Source organism: Mizuhopecten yessoensis, unplaced genomic scaffold, assembly GCF_002113885.1.
Source record: "Mizuhopecten yessoensis strain PY_sf001 unplaced genomic scaffold, ASM211388v2 scaffold2307, whole genome shotgun sequence".
Classification (NCBI taxonomy): Eukaryota; Metazoa; Mollusca; class Bivalvia; order Pectinida; family Pectinidae; genus Mizuhopecten; species Mizuhopecten yessoensis.
The window spans coordinates 345,092-365,502 of NW_018404481.1; the positions used below are offsets into that span (position 1 = coordinate 345,092).

General features: G+C 38.8%; 1 long non-coding RNA gene across 1 annotated transcript; it reads left to right on the forward strand.

Annotated features, from left to right (window-relative positions):
* Nucleotides 1-9,430: 9,430 nt before the first annotated feature.
* On the forward strand, nt 9,431-17,189 carry LOC110445470. The gene is made up of 3 exons (XR_002462361.1): nt 9,431-9,512; nt 15,066-15,142; nt 16,934-17,189. It is a non-coding gene; the product is annotated as an uncharacterized LOC110445470 (long non-coding RNA).
* Nucleotides 17,190-20,411: the final 3,222 nt, after the last annotated feature.

Genomic DNA, 20,411 nt, shown 5'->3' on the forward strand with positions numbered 1-20,411 from the left:
TGAGCATGAGAACGGTTTCATGAATACGGGTCAAGGCCTTGCTGAACTTTAATAAAAATATTGTAAAGATGAAATGAACAGAAAGAAATCTACAACAGGACCAGACCACGATTCAAACCGTGGACGTCTGATCGCAATATGGTGTTCTAATCCACTGAGCTACCTGATCTTGTCCCACAACAGTACATCAATGGTGATATTCAAGGGAGGTTACTCTATGTAAGAAAAACTGAAGTCGAATTCTCTAATGTTTTCCCTGCAGCAATGGGGCAGGGATCCTTAATTGGATTTAAAAAAAAGAAGATAGCTAGCTGTTAAGGTTCTGATACATACTTTAGAAAACTATAATGTTAGTCAGCCCTTCATTTTTGCGAACCAACGAATCTTTGTTAGCTGGTAACTTATGTGTAAAAGATGTGGATTAATTAGGTTGCCTTACAAGCGTCAGCTGTAGGGAAATTTCCTTTAGCTCAGCGGTAGAGCATCAGGCTGGAGAGCCAAGGGTCGCGGGTTCGAGCCCCAGCAATAGCACTTTCTTTATCACTATTCCTTGTCCTTCTACATATGTACTTTGCTTCTGCAAAGAAACAGAAAAAAAGGTTTCCATTTCATCTATACTCTAGAATACCATTTACCAGGAAACTGTCTCCCAGTCAAACTTTTGCCCTTCACCTATATAATATACATTAAGCCCAGAGTCACTCACTGTAACCCTCGTTACTGATTCACTATGTTAAGTGTTCTATGAAATAATATTTCCTTGAATGATAAACGCTGTTTGTTATAGAGGGCAAAGAGCAAAAGTTAAACTGTGGAGGAAATTTCCCAGTATATGGGATTTCGCGCCATAAAATTACATCAGGTTATGTGTATACATGAATGATTGTAATATATTCTTCACAGCAATCTGCGACATTTTTATACGCCCGTCAAATTTGACGGGAGTATTGTGGTATGGCGTTGTCTGTCCGTCCGGCGTAAACTTTTATTTGTCCGGCAATCTCCTCCTACATTTTTCGACCGATCTCTTTGAAACTTGGTATACATTATAATCGTGATATGAAGTTGTGTCTCCCTTAAAAGAATTTTGATGCAACAATATTTTCAAAAGTAATTGCCCTTTGTTCATTTCAGTATTTGATTTTTGTCCGGCAATCTCCTCCTACATTTTACAACGGATCTCTTTGAAACTTGGTATACATTATAATTGTGATATGAAGTTGTGGTTCCCTTAAAAGAATTTTGATGCAACAATTTTTCCAAAAGTTATTGCCCTTTGTTCATTTCAGTACTTGATTTTTGGTCCAGAGATCTTCTTCTACATTCTTTGACAGATTTCTTTGAAACTTAGTAGGCTAAATAATCATGATATGTTGTTGTGTTTCCTTGAAAAGAATTTTGGTTCGACAATTTTTGCAAAAGTGATTGCCCTTTGTTCATTTCAGTATTTGATTATTTTATCTGGAGATTTTCTCCTACATTTATATAGCATGTCGGCTAACCACTCTTTGAATGATGCAGATCTTATTTCAATGTAAGAAAGTATATAACACTATATGGCGGCATTCAACGGGCGTATATTGTTCCGCCCCGCGGTAATCTTGTTTCTGTTAGACGGTCATTTGTAGCTGTCTTTACTGAAATGTGTTACGAAAATATCAGACGAATAATGTTTGGCTTGGATTTATTTTATTTCAGTACAGGAGGTTTAAAAACGTCTGAGATATTTATTTTGTTAGGAACAGATGAAATACAATATGTTTGTTAATACACTATCCTAAAATACACCCAGTGTATGTTGTACTGTGATACTGTATTACATTGTAATGTAATACTGTTTAATATGATGAAGTAAATAAAGTTCTTAATTATTATGTCAATAATCTTTTATCTATTATTTCTGGTGATTATAGAACTTTTCTTATCGTCATAGCAGAGGCGTATATATTACAGAGATTGGCAACTCACGCAGATCTCGCAAAAACATGCATGATCATATTGTTCAGGCAGTGGAATAAGATACGCCGCCAGACTTGGGTTGCAGGTGCAAAATCAAGCGGAACCGGGTATGTGAGTGTTTGTTTTGACAGCTAAAAGCACATGTCGAAGCAGAACGATATCGATCCTGGTGACGATAGTCTGGTCAGTGTGATACCTGTGATAATTTGATCGTGTATTCTTTAGGTCGTGTTGACATGTCACATATCCTAGATACATGGATCATATATAGAAGCTGGTTAGAAACAAATATGTTAAAAAATTTAAACAACTTCTGATTAACCAAAATGCCCAGTGTGATGATATTTGGCCAGAAGCATGTTGGCATAAAGGGCTACCAGGTTTGTTCAAACAAATGACCTTCACTCACATTCAAGGTTACAGGGGTCATTTGTCTTAAACACCTTTAAACAACTTCTTCTGAATAACCAAAAGGCCCAGGATGTTGATATTTGGCCAGTAGCATGCTAGGATGAATGACATTGAATTATATTCAAGGTCACAGGGGTCAAATATGTTTAAAACCTTTAAACAACTTCTGAATAACCAAAAGGATCAGTATGATAATATTTAGTCAGAGGCATGCTGGGATAAAGGGCTACAAAGCTCGTTCAAATAAATGACCTTCACCCATATTCAAGGTCACAGGGACAAATATGTTAAAAACTTCAAACAACTTGTTCTGAATAACCAAAATACCCAGGGTTATATAATTTGGCCAGTAGCATGCTGGGATAAAGGGCTACCAAGTTTGTTCAAATGAATGACCTTGAATTATATTCAAGGTCACAGGGGTCAATTGTCTAAAAAAACACACACTTAAAACAACTTTTTTCTGAATAACCAAAAGGCCAAGGATGTTGATATTTGGCCAGTAGCATGATCATGGGCCTTTTGTTTAAAGATATTAACATATTTGACCGATGTGACCTTGAAAATGGGCAAAATTCATTCATTTGAACAAATCTGGTAGCCCTTCATTCCAGCATGCTACTGGCCAAATATCATCAGCCTAGGCCTCTTGGTCATTCAGAACAAGTTGTTTTAAGTAAAAAGTCGACACAGGACGGACGACGGACGCCGTACTATACCATCAGCTCATTTGGCTCTTCGGGTCCCCCAAGGCCTGCTGCTGCGCGGGAAGGAGGATAACTCTCGGGCGATATCAGATCTAATATTACTCTCTAAACATCAGTACAATGTGAAGATAGGATATTATAGACGGATCTCAAAAGGAATTTCGACACACATATATATAGACGCACAATCGGGTATCACCGGATACTACCGGAAAAGACGATTCCACCAGGGAACACATCTAAACTCGACGGGGAACACCATTATATTGCAGTTGTAAGCATGACTTAGGTAGATATTATTTTAATTTTGTGAAATGTGTACAAACTCTCAGAAATAAAATATGCCTAATTATAAGGCGCCCAGCGATAACGTAAGTATACATCTCAGTAATCAGTCAAGCTCAACACATTGCCGTTTCAATTGATGCTCAACACCATTCGGCTACCCTATTATCAAATGACGAATGTGACACATATTTTGTCAAATATATCCAAAAAACATTATCAAAACATCTCGGACAGAGCTTTGTTATAAAACTTGTTATTTTTTACTTCAACAACTAAGTAGCAACATGGGCTAAATATAATGCCAATGTAAACACCTCAAAATATATACAGGCCAAGAGAAGAACAACGTCAGATATGAGATCACCCAGCAAGGGGAGCGACATCAAATAGATCTGGTGGCCAGTGAAAGAAATCTCGGTGTAGTTATTGATACAAATCTAAAATTTAGTGAGCAAGTAAACCGCTGCAGTATCTAAAGCTAACAGAAACGTAGGTCTCATATTCAAAACTTTTAGTTGTATTAATAACAAAATGTTTCTCAACCTTTACAAATCTTTGGTACGTCCAAACCGTGAAATTATTTTTACTACGTGGTCACCTATACTGAAAAAAGACCAAATCTCCCGAGAAAATTTTCAAAGAAGGGCAACCAAACTAGTTCCATCCCTAAAAGATCTTTTGTAACCCTGAGGGTATTCGTCGGCTAGGACTAGAAATCTATAAGGTGATAAACACCATAGATATAACCAACCAACATTAGAGGACATGCTTTTAAAAATAGAATTGTAAATATTTGGAATCAACTCCCTACAATTGTGGTAGATTCCCCAACCTTAAATGTTTTTAAATCTAGACTCAATAAGCATTGGGTCAAACATCCAATCAAGTTTTTACCATCTTGCTACTTACATATGATATTAAGTTGTATAGGGACCGCAGAACCAAATGATTTTCCATAGACGATAGTGTAAACGTTTACCACTGTCCTGGTTAAATGGGGTTATCCACACTGGCTTACCTGCCCTCATTTTGAAGAATATCATCTCACATAACTGTGAAAAAAATATTGAAAAAATTCTACCTATTTGACCTTTTTTATATGGGGGCCGCCATTTTGTATTGAATTCGGCACCAAAAATTGACCAAAATTAACAACAAATTACACACTTAATAAACTCCCCCTGACAAAAGCAGACTTGAAAAGTTCTGATTTTTTTATATACATTTTACATCTTTATATATTGCTCAACCCACACTTAAAACTTTTGAAACTTCTGCCACCTGAATATCCAACCAGCAGGCCCCAAGGCATTCACCTTCCTATCAAATCTTCTGCCCAAAAGAGAGAAAAAAACACAATCTATTTTTGATTTGGTTCCATGGAATCCAGGGACGCTTGAATGGTGTAAAACGTCATATCCTGTATCTTTCTATAGGATCCTACATATTTTTCAAATTTACCATTTTTGGAAAAAGTCAGGACCATAGGGTATGATACCAAAATGGGAAGACTGGCTGGCTCCAAGGCTTGGGCTGGTAGGTCAAGTCTTCTACTGGTACTGAAGATGGAGATTCCTGCAAGAAAAGACATGAACATTGAATCAATTTCAAATGTAAATTTAAATATCTTAACAAACATGATACTTAGACTTATGGTTTTGAGTTTTTATTAGGGCCCACTTGTATAAAACATCTAAAAGTTAAGGAAAATCTCAAGCAATGTATTGTCTATGGGAAATCTTAGACTTGAGGAAATCTCAAGAGTTGAGATGTTTTATACAAGTGGGCCCAGGTACTGTACTACTCAGAAATATAAACAAATAACATATTGTATGAAGATCAGGGGAGATAACTCAATTTTAAGACCTATACCCCCTTAATCTTGGACTTTATGTAAAAAATTCAGGACATCAGCAATTATTTTGAGAAAAGAGCCAAAAGACAGACTCAAAAGTAAAAACTAAAAATATAACTGTACAAACAGTACAACAACCCAATGATAGGATTACAGAATGTTTACATAACACCAGCTGAGATGAAAGACAGTGATAGGGGAGGCTGCTCATGGTGTAAGGGAGGCAATCATGAATTTTACCATAGTACAGGACCAAATCACTAGTGTGTGCAGGGAAGAAAAGAAATAACTTGCTAACAGACAACTTATACTTACCAAGTGATTTTAAAGTCGGCGGTGGAGAGGCAACTGTTTCAAAAATTCTGATGGAGAAAGTTAAGACCTGTCCGGTCTGATCCAGAGGTTTTTTTGGGCTTCAGGAACCCCCCCCCACCCTGAAAATTTTCTTCAAAAATCATGTATTTTCACCATTTTCCTCAATTTTCCCCACATGGAATATTTAAGAGATGTTATCAGGATTTATGAAACCGTTCTCATGCTCAAGCATGGATTTTGTGCTCAAGCCTAATTTCTTGTTCTGGTTTTAAATTAATAAAAAAAGTCTTATTTTACCAATGATTTGGAAAAATTTGAAAAGACTTAAAGATGAATACTGTTTTCGATGTTTACAATTGACTTTTTGATCATTTGATATGATTTAAGCGTGTTACTATAAAGATGGTTTGAGCACAGAATCCATGCTTGAACATGAGAACGGTTTAATTAATGCTAGCCCCGGGCTCATAGTGAGATCAAAGACCTGTAGCGGTAACATTTGCTCAGTGTTGTTTGAAGCTCCTCCGGTGGGAAACCCATGCTACCTCATTTATTGGTTAACATATACATGCTTTATTCAGAAAACCAGAAACAGTGAAGAAACACCTATGTTTCTTAATACCAATTTATTTTTGTTTCGTTTAGACATTTTTCAATTTCCCTAAAAAAGGTAAAAATTATCTTCAAGTATGGTTCTGGAAGGTAATAAAAGGTATCTGACCACGTGACGATGTGGAATGACTTTGGAATTTAATGGTAGAAAAATTGATCCATATTTTTCTGATTCAGCACAAGACTCCAACATTTCAAATGCGGTCAAAATGGTCGTTAAACAGTGTAATTTTCAATAATCAAACATGGGTATTACCACGGACTTAGATAATCTAATTCCGTGGCATTACTTATGATTTCAGAGGGATGGAAAAACAAGCTTGAAGCTTTCCATTGATGCTTTCAAGATCAAATACACATGTAGCATAAACCGTTGGAGAGTTTTGAGTTTAATTGTAAGGAGAAACCTAGTTGGATCGCCACCCAAATCTATAGATGTATATAACTACATGTTTACGTCTCTGCCAAACCGACCACTCTTCACAAAAATACTTTTTAAATCAATAAATATGTCAACAGTTTATGTTTTACAGTCATGCAATAATTCCATCTTTTCTTATTGCAGTTATCTGCTCCAAGCATGGATTTTGTGCTCAAGCGTCATTTGTTTGTGAGAGTAACGTCATCAATTTTTGAAAAAAACAACGTAATTTTCTCACACAAACCAAAGACGTAACAATCAATACCTGCTCACAAGAGAAGATAACTCTGCAATACGCAAAGACGGAATATGTTCTCTACATTTGATCAATATACGATATCAAATACTGTAGCATCATAAGACGTATTTAATACTCAAAAAATAGTTGTTAAAAATGGTGCATGTGACGACTATATATCTTTGTTGGGACAACGTGAATGCACTCAAACGATAGAAACGCTTGTGTTCATAAAAAGAATCAATGATAATTATGAAATGTCCAGATTACAGCAAAGATTTGTTCATTTAAAGTGTCTGTTTTTAGGATAATTTAAAGTTCAAGCAGTGATCCGTTTCAGGTATTGGCATATGCTATAATCCGAACAATAAATGATAAACCAGAGACACATAAAGACACTAGTATAAACGTAGAAAACGTTGTACATTTGAATATATTCCGTCTTTTCGTATTGCAGAGTTGTCTGCTCTTGTGAGCAGGTATTAATTGTTACGTCATTTGTTTGTGAGAGTCACGTCATAAAATTTTGAGAAAACGACGTAATTTTCTCACACAAACTAATGACGTAACAATCACAAGAACAGATAACTCTGCAATACGAAAAGACGGAATATATGATTACATCTATCCCTTCTTTAGCTTAGCAAACTCTGACTGCGCATGAATTCGCGTTTACACAGTGAAAAAAGGTATCGGTGCACCATAGAATAAGTTCGTTGGCAACTGCGTTCATACTACCGTATACGCCGTCAAAGTGAAGGTCAAATCTAACATATACCATAACAACCACAAACATATATATGTACCTGCCATATACGATAGAAAAACGATTTCCCATTGGTTAATTTTTAATTAAAGAGCTGTGACATTATCGGCACAGGACTTACAAATGTAAACACAAATCATGTTATTATTACTGAATTTATATTTATATTGTAGAACTGACAGCAGAGGAACATGTAAATTTTTATAGTCAGAATAAAATCTGTGTATCACGTCCGAGTCACTGTGAATAGCCCACGTGAGTTTCCTTTGAAAGGACACATATGTTTATTCTTCCGTTAACATTAATTAGTTCATATAAGTCATCTTATGAATGATCTATCATGAGTTAAGAAATGATTGATTGGTGATCCTTTTTGTATACTCTCACCATAGTAATAAATGTTTATGTAAATAATTCTGGGTCATCGGTCCATACACTCAAGATCGTACATTTGTCGCTGGTAAAGTTAGATAGAGTTCAAGTTCTGAAGTAGATCTATCTCATATTATGAAAGAAAACAAATAATTTCAATAGTTGTGTGACCATGTGAGGTTGATTTTTTTCCTACGATAATATATATAAACATTCAATCAACCATGCCGGAAATTAATCAATATGGCGCTTAATTGACCTACATATTGAACCCAGGGACTGAAAAGTTCTGTCTTCAAAACAGATAATTTTATACAAAAATATTCACATTTAATTATCATAAAACATTTTCAGCTTATTCAACGATATGACGAATGAAATATCAATTTTTGGAGACCGCAAGTTACCACCCCGCTACATGCGCGAATCCATTGCCGAGTAATAGTAATTTCCCAATGTCTCTGAAAATACCACTTTTATATCGTTTTATGATTTTAAAATAAACATTTTGTAGATCGCTAAAAATTGGCAGCATATAAATAATGCATGCATATATACGGTGTAGTCTGGTGGAGATACTAGTGCTGTCACAATATATTGGAAAACAGGTATATCGCAATACACGGGTGTATCGTATCGTACCACAATACAGACATGAAATATTGCTGTATCGCAATTATTTTTTAAAAGCTTTATGTATCTCATTCTGCTTGGTGTTTTAACTTTTCAAATTACTACTCATTCTAACCGATATATGCCAATAAGCATCAACAGACTTTTAATAGTGGTGGGAATTAGTTCAAATTTTGTAATCGATGGTTGGTTTGACCAGAGACGTATAATACACTGGTTTGACAGAAATCTTAAAACTATGTGATCCATATTATATATGATGAAGTTTGATAACATTCTGTCAACAACTTATTATAAAATCGAGCACATCTTTCCTATGACATTATACCGGGGTACGTATCGCAATATATTCATTCTGTATTGCAATATATACACTCTTGGCGTATTGTGACACCCCTAGGAAATACATTGGCTACAACTTTTAACTAAGTACAACACCTTTGCGTTCGTTTAATTGATACATCGTAGAAATCGTAATATTTTGGAATTTAACTAATTATTTTTGCACTTATTAAAAAAATAATAAATTTACTACGAATAAACTTACTTTGTGTTTACATTGACGGTCGCAAATGTCCAATGGTCTTGAAACAAATGGAAAACCAACAAAAACATTTCGTTTCCATGATTTTTTTTTCGAGTTTTCAGAACTTAAATATTATGTAATGCCGCGTGGTGGATAACTGATAAAAATATCAAGAAACAAGAAAAGAAAATGAATAGTGTCTTTAAGTTATATCGATTTACTTTTTTAATACCTTAAAAAAAACCTCTGAATCGGCGGATGCGCAACTTCACTTGACGCGCGCGCAGCGTACGTGTTCTGTTAGTCGCGGGAAGGAGGATAACTCTCAGGTGATCTGACAACAGCGATAGAAACAGGATGACCCGAAGACTACGTTATTTAGAAGGAGATGGAACACAGGATTTATATTGTAGGTGATAACCCAAACCCAGTCTGTCTTAAATATCAGGAATAATAAATCCAGATTCCTTTGAGTTTTATCAAGAGGGAAAAAAGGCAATACAAATTTGGCACACGTTTACATAATCCGCTAAGAGTGTAGACTTGTCAATAATGCATTTGAACGGGCCATGCAAATCATTGACAATCTAAATAGATTTAACACATATTCTTTTGTGATTTACAATAAATCAGACGCTTCTCTAGTAGGCCTATATAGGTTTTATGTCTAATTCGCGGTCATTGATATAAGCTAAGGGGAGACAATTCTGATAGACTTGCCAATATGTAAGTTTGGCAAGCCTGGTTTGCTTTAGGGTTAATGCTGCTAACCCAGTTCTATTTAAGAATAAAATAGTAAGGACATGTATTGCTGTTCAAATATTTATTTTAAATACCTACACAATTTAAACACTATCAAAATTTTTAATCTATTTATGTCTTATATTAGATTTAAAATAGTATAATCAGAGATCTTGTGACTACCATGAGATATTGTTAGCTTGGTTTATGTGACTAAAACCTTTAGTTTGACTTCTTTGACTACCATGAGATATTTCTAGCTTGGTTTATGTGACTAAAACCTTTAGTTTGACTTCTGTGACTACCATGAGATATTTTTAGCTTGGTTTATGTGACTAAAACCTTTAGTTTGACTTCTGTGACTACCATGAGATATTTTTAGCTTGGTTTATGTGACTAAAACCTTTAGTTTGACTTCTGTGACTACCATGAGATATTTTTAGCTTGGTTTATGTGACTAAAACCTTTAGTTTGACTTCTGTGACTACCATGAGATATTTTTAGCTTGGTTTATGTGACTAAAACCTTTAGTTTGACTTCTGTGACTACCATGAGATATTTTTAGCTTGGTTTATGTGACTAAAACCTTTAGTTTGACTTCTGTGACTACCATGAGATATTTTTAGCTTGGTTTATGTGACTAAAACCTTTAGTTTGACTTCTGTGACTACCATGAGATATTTTTAGCTTGGTTTATGTGACTAAAACCTTTAGTTTGACTTCTGTGACTACCATGAGATATTTTTAGCTTGGTTTATGTGACTAAAACCTTTAGTTTGACTTCTGTGACTACCATGAGATATTTTTAGCTTGGTTTATGTGACTAAAACCTTTAGTTTGACTTCTGTGACTACCATGAGATATTTTTAGCTTGGTTTATGTGACTAAAACCTTTAGTTTGACTTCTGTGACTACCATGAGATATTTTTAGCTTGGTTTATGTGACTAAAACCTTTAGTTTGACTTCTGTGACTACCATGAGATATTTTTAGCTTGGTTTATGTGACTAAAACCTTTAGTTTGACTTCTGTGACTACCATGAGATATTTTTAGCTTGGTTTATGTGACTAAAACCTTTAGTTTGACTTCTGTGACTACCATGAGATATTTTTAGCTTGGTTTATGTGACTAAAACCTTTAGTTTGACTTCTGTGACTACCATGAGATATTTTTAGCTTGGTTTATGTGACTAAAACCTTTAGTTTGACTTCTGTGACTACCATGAGATATTTTTAGCTTGGTTTATGTGACTAAAACCTTTAGTTTGACTTCTGTGACTACCATGAGATATTTTTAGCTTGGTTTATGTGACTAAAACCTTTAGTTTGACTTCTGTGACTACCATGAGATATTTTTAGCTTGGTTTATGTGACTAAAACCTTTAGTTTGACTTCTGTGACTACCATGAGATATTTTTAGCTTGGTTTATGTGACTAAAACCTTTAGTTTGACTTCTGTGACTACCATGAGATATTTTTAGCTTGGTTTATGTGACTAAAACCTTTAGTTTGACTTCTGTGACTACCATGAGATATTTTTAGCTTGGTTTATGTGACTAAAACCTTTAGTTTGACTTCTGTGACTACCATGAGATATTTTTAGCTTGGTTTATGTGACTAAAACCTTTAGTTTGACTTCTGTGACTACCATGAGATATTTTTAGCTTGGTTTATGTGACTAAAACCTTTAGTTTGACTTCTGTGACTACCATGAGATATTTTTAGCTTGGTTTATGTGACTAAAACCTTTAGTTTGACTTCTGTGACTACCATGAGATATTTTTAGCTTGGTTTATGTGACTAAAACCTTTAGTTTGACTTCTGTGACTACCATGAGATATTTTTAGCTTGGTTTATAGGACTAAAACCTTTAGTTTGACTTCTGTGACTACCATGAGATATTTTTAGCTTGGTTTATAGGACTAAAACCTATAGTTTGACTTCTGTGACTACCATGAGATATTTTTTACTAGATTTAGGTGACTTCATTGAGAGATATTTACCCTGATGTAAAAAGTCTTATATGAATAAATTTAATTTGGTGAGTTTTATTCAAATAGATTTCTAGCGGAACTGCACTAGGTACAAATGTAGCTCATGGTGATTACCCTGAGGTGTCTCTGCCTTGACTCTGGTGATTACCCTGAGGTGTCTCTGCCTTGACTCTGGTGATTAACCTGAGGTGTCTCTGGCCTGACTCTGGTGATTACCCAGAGGTATCTCTGCCTTGACTCTGGTGATTACCTTGTTGTGTCTCTGGCTTGACTTTGGTGATTACCCTGAGGTGTCTCTGGCTTGACTCTGGTGATTACCCTGAGGTGTCTCTGCCTTGACTCTGGTGATTAACCTGAGGTGTCTCTGGCCTGACTCTGGTGATTACCCTGAGGTGTCTCTGCCTTGACTCTGGTGAATACCCTGAGGTGTCTCTGCCTTGACTCTGGTGATTAACCTGAGGTGTCTCTGGCCTGACTCTGGTGATTACCCTGAGGTGTCTCTGTCTTGACTCTGGTGATTACCCTGAGGTGTCTCTGCCTTGACTCTGGTGAATACCCAGAGGTGTCTCTGCCTTGACTCTGGTGATTACCCTGAGGTGTCTCTGCCTTGACTCTAGTGATTACCCTGAGGTGTTTCTGGTTTGACTCTGGTGATTACCCTGAGGTGTCCCTGACTAAACTCTGGTGATTACCCTGATGTATATCTGGCTTGACTCTGGTGATCACCCTGAGGTGTCTCTGCCTTGATATTTGTGATTACCCTGAGGTGTCTCTGGCTTGACTCTGGTGATTACCTTGAGGTGTCCCTGCCTTGACTCTGATGATTACCCTGATGTATAACTGGCTTGACTCTGGTGATAACCCTGAGGTGTCGGTGGCTTGACTCTGGTGATTACCTTGAGGTGTCCCTGCCTTACCTCTGGTGATTACCCTAATGTGTCCCTGCATTGGCTCTGGTGATTACCCTGAAATATCTATGGGTTGACTCTGGTGACTACCCTGAGGTGTCTCTGCCTTGACTCTGGTGATTACCCTGAGGTGTCTCTGCCTTACCTCTGGTGATAACCCTAATGTGTCCCTGCATTGGCTCTGGTGATTACCCTGAAATATCTATGGGTTGACTCTGGTGACTACCCTGAGGTGTATCTGGCCTGACTCTGGTGATTACCCTGAGGTGTCTCTGCCTTGACTTTTGTGATTACCCTGAGGTGTCTCTGGCTTGACTCTGGTGATTTCCCTGAGGTGTCTCTGCCTTGACTCTGGTGATTACCCTGAGGTGTCCCTGCCTTGACTCTGGTGATAACCCTGAGGTATATCTGGTTTGACTCTGGTGATTACACTGAGGTGTCTCTGCCTTGACTTTGGTGATCACCCTGAGGTGTCTCTGCCTTGACTCTGGTGATTTCCCTGAGGTGTCTCTGCCTTGACTCTGGTGATTACCCTGAGGTGTATCTGGCCTGACTCTGGTGATTACCCTGAGGTGTCTCTGTCTTGACTCTGGTGATTACCCTGATGTGTCTCTGCCTTGACTGGTGATTACCCTGAGGTATATCTTGCTTGACTCTGGTGATTACCTTGAGGTGCCTCTGGCTTGACTCTGGTGATTACCCTGATGTGTCCCTGCATTGACTCTGGTGATTACCTTGTGGTGTCTCTGGCTTGACTTTGGTGATTACCCTGAGGTGTCTCTGCCTTGACTGGTGATTACCCTGAGGTATATCTTGCTTGACTCTGGTGAATACCTTGAGGTGCCTCTGGCTTGACTCTGGTGATTACCTTTAGGTGGCCCTGTCTTGACTCTGGTGATTACCCTGAGGTGTCCCTGCCTTACATCTGGTGATTACCCTGATGTGTCTCTGCCTTGACTGGTGATTACCCTGAGGTATATCTTGCTTGACTCTGGGGATTACCCTGAGGTGCGTCTGGCTTGACTCTGGTGATTATCCTGATGTGTCTCTGCCTTGACTGGTGATTACCCTGAGGTATATCTTGCTTGACTCTGGGGATTACCCTGAGGTGCGTCTGGCTTGACTCTGGTGATTATCCTGATGTGTCTCTGCCTTGACTGGTGATTACCCAGAGGTATCTCTGCATTGACTCTGGTGATTACAGGTGTCTCTGCCTTGACTCTGGTGATTACCCTGAGGTGTCTCTGCCTTACCTCTGGTGATAACCCTAATGTGTCCCTGCATTGGCTCTGGTGATTACCCTGAAATATCTATGGGTTGACTCTGGTGACTACCCTGAGGTGTATCTGGCCTGACTCTGGTGATTACCCTGAGGTGTCTCTGCCTTACCTCTGGTGATAACCCTAATGTGTCCCTGCATTGGCTCTGGTGATTACCCTGAAATATCTATGGGTTGACTCTGGTGACTACCCTGAGGTGTATCTGGCCTGACTCTGGTGATTACCCTGAGGTGTCTCTGCCTTGACTGGTGATTACCCTGAGGTATATCTTGCTTGACTCTGGTGATTACCTTGAGGTGCCTCTGGCTTGACTCTGGTGATTACCTTGAGGTGTCCCTGTCTTGACTCTGGTGATTACCCTGAGGTGTCCCTGCCTTACCTCTGGTGATTACCCTGATGTGTCTCTGCCTTGACTGGTGATTACCCTGAGGTATATCTTGCTTGACTCTGGTGATTACCTTGAGGTGTCTCTGGCTTGACTCTGGTGATTACCCTGAGGTGCCTCTTGCTTGACTCGGGTGATTACCCTGAGGTGCCTCTGGCTTGACTCTGGTGATTACCTTGAGGTGTCCCTGCCTTTACTCTGGTGATTACCCTGTTGTTTATCTGCCTTGACTCTGATGATTACCCTGTTGTTTATCTGCCTTGACTCTCTTGAATACCTTGAGTTGTTAATAGCTTAAATGGTTGGACTACTTTGAGTTGCCTCTGGCCTGACTTTTGTGATTACCATGAGTTGTCTTTTGCTTGACTCTGGTGTTTGACTAGGATGAATGTCTTGTTTTGTCTTTAGTTTGGCTTTGGGGACCATCTTGAGATGTCAAAACAGTCATTGCATGACTGTTTTGAAATGTGATTGACTTGACTTTCAGGACTGTAGATTGTGGATTTTGTCCTGACTTGCAGTATAACTATCCTCAGATGTTTTTGGCTTGACTTTGGTGACTCTATCGAGATGTCCTGACTTATGTGACTTCAATGCTTTGTTGAAATAGAAACATTGTAAGTGAATGTGGGAATAATTTTATTTATGGTTACAGGGTTCCTGTTTTAGATTCGGAGGATGTGTTACGTCAGAGTGAGTCCCCAACGGCTAGCGTTGGTATAACTTTACCTGGTAAGTCATGATAGATGGTGATGTTTTCTATCTCGCTCAATAACAACCTAGTTTTGTCTCCAGCCAGTCTATGTGACAGCACCGCAGGATCAGAAGGTATACGTTAAGTCAAGGCTTTCTCTGCGACACAAAAATACCGATCAGCCTAATTTGTCTTCCCTGTACCAGGCTCTAATGGTGATAATTTACTTGCAGTAATTACCATAGATATCAGTCACCTCAGAATTAAGAAACAAGAAAAAAAGCTTTGAACCAAGGGGACATGACACCTAATGTATCGGAGAACTTTGTTCTGTCTCATGATCGATATTGGTGGTGAACCATGAGGTCCCTTCTGATAACTATTGAGGAACGTCAACTGTCTTGTCTCCTGACGGATTTCCTTTGGAGATGTTTTTTTTTTTTTTTCATTTCTCTAAATATTAAGGAAAATTAAGAAATGGTTGAAATTTATTTACATGTGTGAGTTTTGTTCATGTTCTTGAAATATACCTTTCACAATATAAACTATTGTAGGTTTGAAAAAAACCTGTTACCTAGCACANCCCTGAGGTGTATCTGGCCTGACTCTGGTGATTACCCTGAGGTGTCACTGCCTTGACTTTGGTGATTACCCTGAGGTGTCTCTGCCTTGACTGGTGATTACCCTGAGGTGTATCTGGCCTGACTCTGGTGATTACCCTGAGGTGCCTCTGGCTTGACACTGGTGATTACCTTGAGGTGTATCTGGCCTGACTTTGGTGATTACCCTGAGGTGTATCTGGCCTGACTTTGGTGATTACCCTGAGGTGCCTCTGGCTTGATTCTGGTAATTACCCTGAGGTGCCTCTGGCTTGACTCGGGTGATTACCTTGTGGTGTCTCTGTCTTGACTCTGGTGATTACCCTGATGTGTCTCTGCCTTGACTCTGGTGATTACCCAGAGGTATCTCTGCATTGACTCTGGTGATTTCCCTGAGGTGTCTCTGCCTTGACTCTGGTGATTACCCAGAGGTATCTCTGCATTGACTCTGGTGATTACCTTGTGGTGTCTCTGGCTTGACATGGTGATTACCCTGAGGTTTCTCTGGGTTGACTCTGGTGATTACCCTGAGGTGTCCCTGCCTTACCTCTGGTGATTACCCTGATGTGTCTCTGCCTTGACTGGTGATTACCCTGAGGTGCCTCTGGCTTGACTCTGGTGATCACCCTGATGTGCCTCTTGCTTGACTCGGGTGATTACCCTGAGGTATATCTTGCTTGACTCTGGTGATTACCCTGAGGTGCCTCTGGCTTGACTCTGGTGATTATCCTGATGTGTCTCTGCCTTGACTGGTGATTACCCAGAGGTATCTCTGCATTGACTCTGGTGATTACCTTGTGGTGTCTCTGCCTTGACTGGTGATTACCCTGAGGTGTCCCTGCCTTACCTCTGGTGATTACCCTGATGTGTCTCTGCCTTGACTGGTGATTACCCAGAGGTATCTCTGCATTGACTCTGGTGATTACCTTGTGGTGTCTCTGCCTTGACTGGTGATTACCCTGAGGTGCCTGTGGCTTGACTCTGGTGATCACCCTGATGTGCCTCTGGCTTGACTCTGGTGATAACCCTGAGGTGTCGGTGGCTTGACTCTGGTGATTACCCTGAGGTATCTCTGGCTTGACTCTGGTGAATACCCTGAGNTTGTCTGGAGGGGTGCGATAGTTTTGAAACTATTTCCCTCGGAAAATGCGGGAAATTGAGTGACGTCGTGGGCGGGGCCTGACCGAATATTGACCAATCAGCGCAATCAAATTACGTCTGCATTTCCAGCCAGCGGAGCCGGTACTTTCTGGACCAACCTTCACCTCGCATTGTTGTTGACAGACGACAACAGAAATGGCGACCCCCAGGTTTTCTGTGTTTGACGAGAGCGAGTTTTCGGACATATTGGAGGCAAAAGACAGTTGGAACACAAAAAAGCAGTACAGGCATCCGTTACATTGCTCTCTAGCTACCTCACTGAAAAGGGTTTGGACATGGAAATTCTCAAGAATTTTTTTTTTTTGCTAATAAAGTGTCCCAACTGTTGAAAATTTGTTGTCTAATGATATTTAGAATATTGTGAGGGAGTGTTTGTATCGGTATAATAAAACAGTTGAAGTATGGGTATTTCGAGGGGCAGGGCCAAAAGGGGGCAATTTGGCTATATTGCTTCAAGCAACTTCTTCTCTGGAACTTAGAGAAGGATATCAACCATATTGACTGGAAGCATCCCTAGGTAGTGGGAAATCAAAATTGTATAAATGGTGGGGCTGACCCCTTAGGGGACTGAGGGGCGGGGGCAATTGCTATACACGATTTCTTCTGTAGAACTTTGCACTGGATATCATATTTGATCGGAAGCATTCATGGGAGGTGGGGTTTCAAATTGTTCAAATGGTAGGGCTGACCCCCAGGGCTAAGGGGTGGGGCCAAAAATAGTTTATTACTTGGAAATGGTTGAGATCCCCACCCTATAACCATATACAATCGCTGATTATAAAAAGAAAAATGTACATATGCTTCCAGGATGGCTCTGGGGTCTGGCCCCACTCTTGGAGACATAGTCCCTGGGTCATAACTTTGAAACAGTTGTGATCCCCACCCCAAAACTACATATACTAATGCTTGGCATAAAGAGACGAATGCAGTAAAGATATTAGAATAGACCCTTGGGTCTGGCCAACCCCCCTAGGGATCTAGTTTCTGAGTCACCGCTTAGAAACAGTTAAGATCCCCACTATATAATATAACCATATATACAATTGCTGGGCATAAAGAGGTGATTATGCACATATGCTTCCAGGATGGCTCCGGGTCTGCCCCACCCTTGCAGACTTAACCCCTGGGTCATTACTTCAAAACGGTTAAGATCCCTACCCCAAACCTATATATACAATTGTTGGGCATAAATAGGCGAATGCAGTCATGATATAGGAATTGACCGAGGGGTCTGCCCAACTCTTGCAGACTTAACCACTGGGTTATAACTTTGAAACAGTTGAGATCCCCACCCCAAAACTATATAAACAAATGCTGGGCATAAAGAGTCGAATGCAGTCATGATATTAGAATAGACCCTGGGATCTGGCCAAACCCCTAGGTACCTTGTTTCTGAGTCACAGCTTTGAAACAGTCGAGATCCTTTCAATTTTTGGCCACCTATGTTTAGTTTGAAATGTACATGTTTTTATGATGGCAAATTATTATGTAACTAACAGAATTATGTTATAATTATTTGGCATTGAATAAATGCGTTCTGATGGCATTCTGATCATATCATTAGCCCAACCTTTTTTGCTGAGTGAAAAATGATCACAATTATTATGTAACTAACAGAATTATGTTATAATTCTTTGGCATTGAATAAATGCTCATATTCGACAACAAATTGGAATTTTAGTTGTTTTTCTGGTATTTGCAAAAAAGATAGCAGAGTTTCCATGTGTGCTACTACAACCTTGTTTTCCTGACATTCTAAACATGATGATATAAAACAATATATACAATTGCTGAGTATAAAGAGATGAATGCACTTATGCCTCCAGGATGGATCCGGGTCTGCCCCCACCACAGCAGACTTGACCACTGGGTCATAACTTCGAAACAGTAAAGATCCCCAAAACTATTTATACAATTACTGGGCATAAAGAGATATTAGAATTGCAGATCCTGGGGTCTGGCCGCAACCCTAGGGACCTAGTTTCAGAGTCACAGCTTGGAAACAGTTGAGATCCCCACCCCATAACCATACATAAAATTGCTGGGCATGAACAATCTAATACAGATATGCTAGTACAAGGATTGGCCTTGGGGTCTGACCCATTCCCTTGGATCTTATTTGGAGAATATTTTGCCATGATTGTGTGGCAGGGATAGCCTGTCCAAGTATCATGGATAGTGTTATTAATTAAATTAGAATGTTGTAAGAAAGATTGATGAATGAAATATTATGAGTGGAGTTTAATATGTAATTATGTCTTGTTTGTTCAGGTGTACATATCAGTGGCGGATCCAGAGACCTATCTGGGGGGTTTCCAAATTTCCTGGGGGGGGGGGTTCCATGTTGGAAAAAATTGAGGAAAATGGTGAAAATATATGTTTTTTAAAAAAAATTCTCAGGGGGGGGGGGGTTTCCTGAAGCCCAAAAAAACCCTCTGGATCCGCCACTGCATATATTGTGTGTAGTATCTAGCTCTTCTAGTTCAGTGTCATTGTCCATGTGTCAGTTGTTCAGTGCCATGTGCTGTTGTTTATGGTAATGCCCCTGCTTTGCTACGGTAGTGAGGTATGGGGCTTCCATTCGGCTAGGGATATTGAACGTGTACACCTTAAGTTCTGTAAAAGATTATTATATGTAAAGACTACAACACAAAATAACTTTGTTTATGGTGAGCTAGGTCGTTTTCCATTAAAAATAACAAGATATTGCAGAATAATAAAATATTGGCTAAGGATAGTATGCGATTCAACAAGCGATCTTGTTAGATCAGTATATAACATCTTGTATCAGGACGCTGAACAGTTTTCCAAACAAAATTGGGCTAGTGCGGTAAAAGAACTTCTTTTTACGAATGGTTTTGGATATGTTTGGTACATGCAGTCTGCAGGTAGTATAGAAGCCTTTATGAATTTATTTAAAATTAGAATTATAGACATTTTTGTTCAAAATTGGCAGAGGGAATTATCTGGCTCTACTAGAGCAAGATTTTATGTTAATCTTTCTAATAACTTCGAATATAAACTATATCTCGACCTTGTCAACATAAAACAGTTTCGTATAGCGTTAACAAAATTTAGAGTCTCTTCTCATCGTTTGAGTGTTGAGGTAGGCCGTTGGCACAGACCGAACCCTATTCCATATGCGAATCGTACATGTAGTTGTTGTGGGGTTCTAGAGGACGAGTATCATTTCCTTATGGAGTGTACCTTGTGTTCTAACATAAGACACATGTATATCAAGAGAAGGTATTTTCATCACCCAAATAGACCAAAGTTCCTGGAATTAATATCGACTACGAGCAAGAGTACATTGAAAAATATTGCCGCTTTCATTTTTAAAGCGAATGAGATACGGAACATTAACTTATTTAATCAGGAGTAACGTCCGCCCTGATGTCGTGAAACCTGCATTTAAGTATGGAAAGTCACTGTTTTACTTTATAATATATTTATGTAATTTAATGCATTGTACCACTACATATATCCTTGTATATGCAATGTATTTATGGCACAAAGACATTTGTGTCTATTGCTGAATAAAGATTAT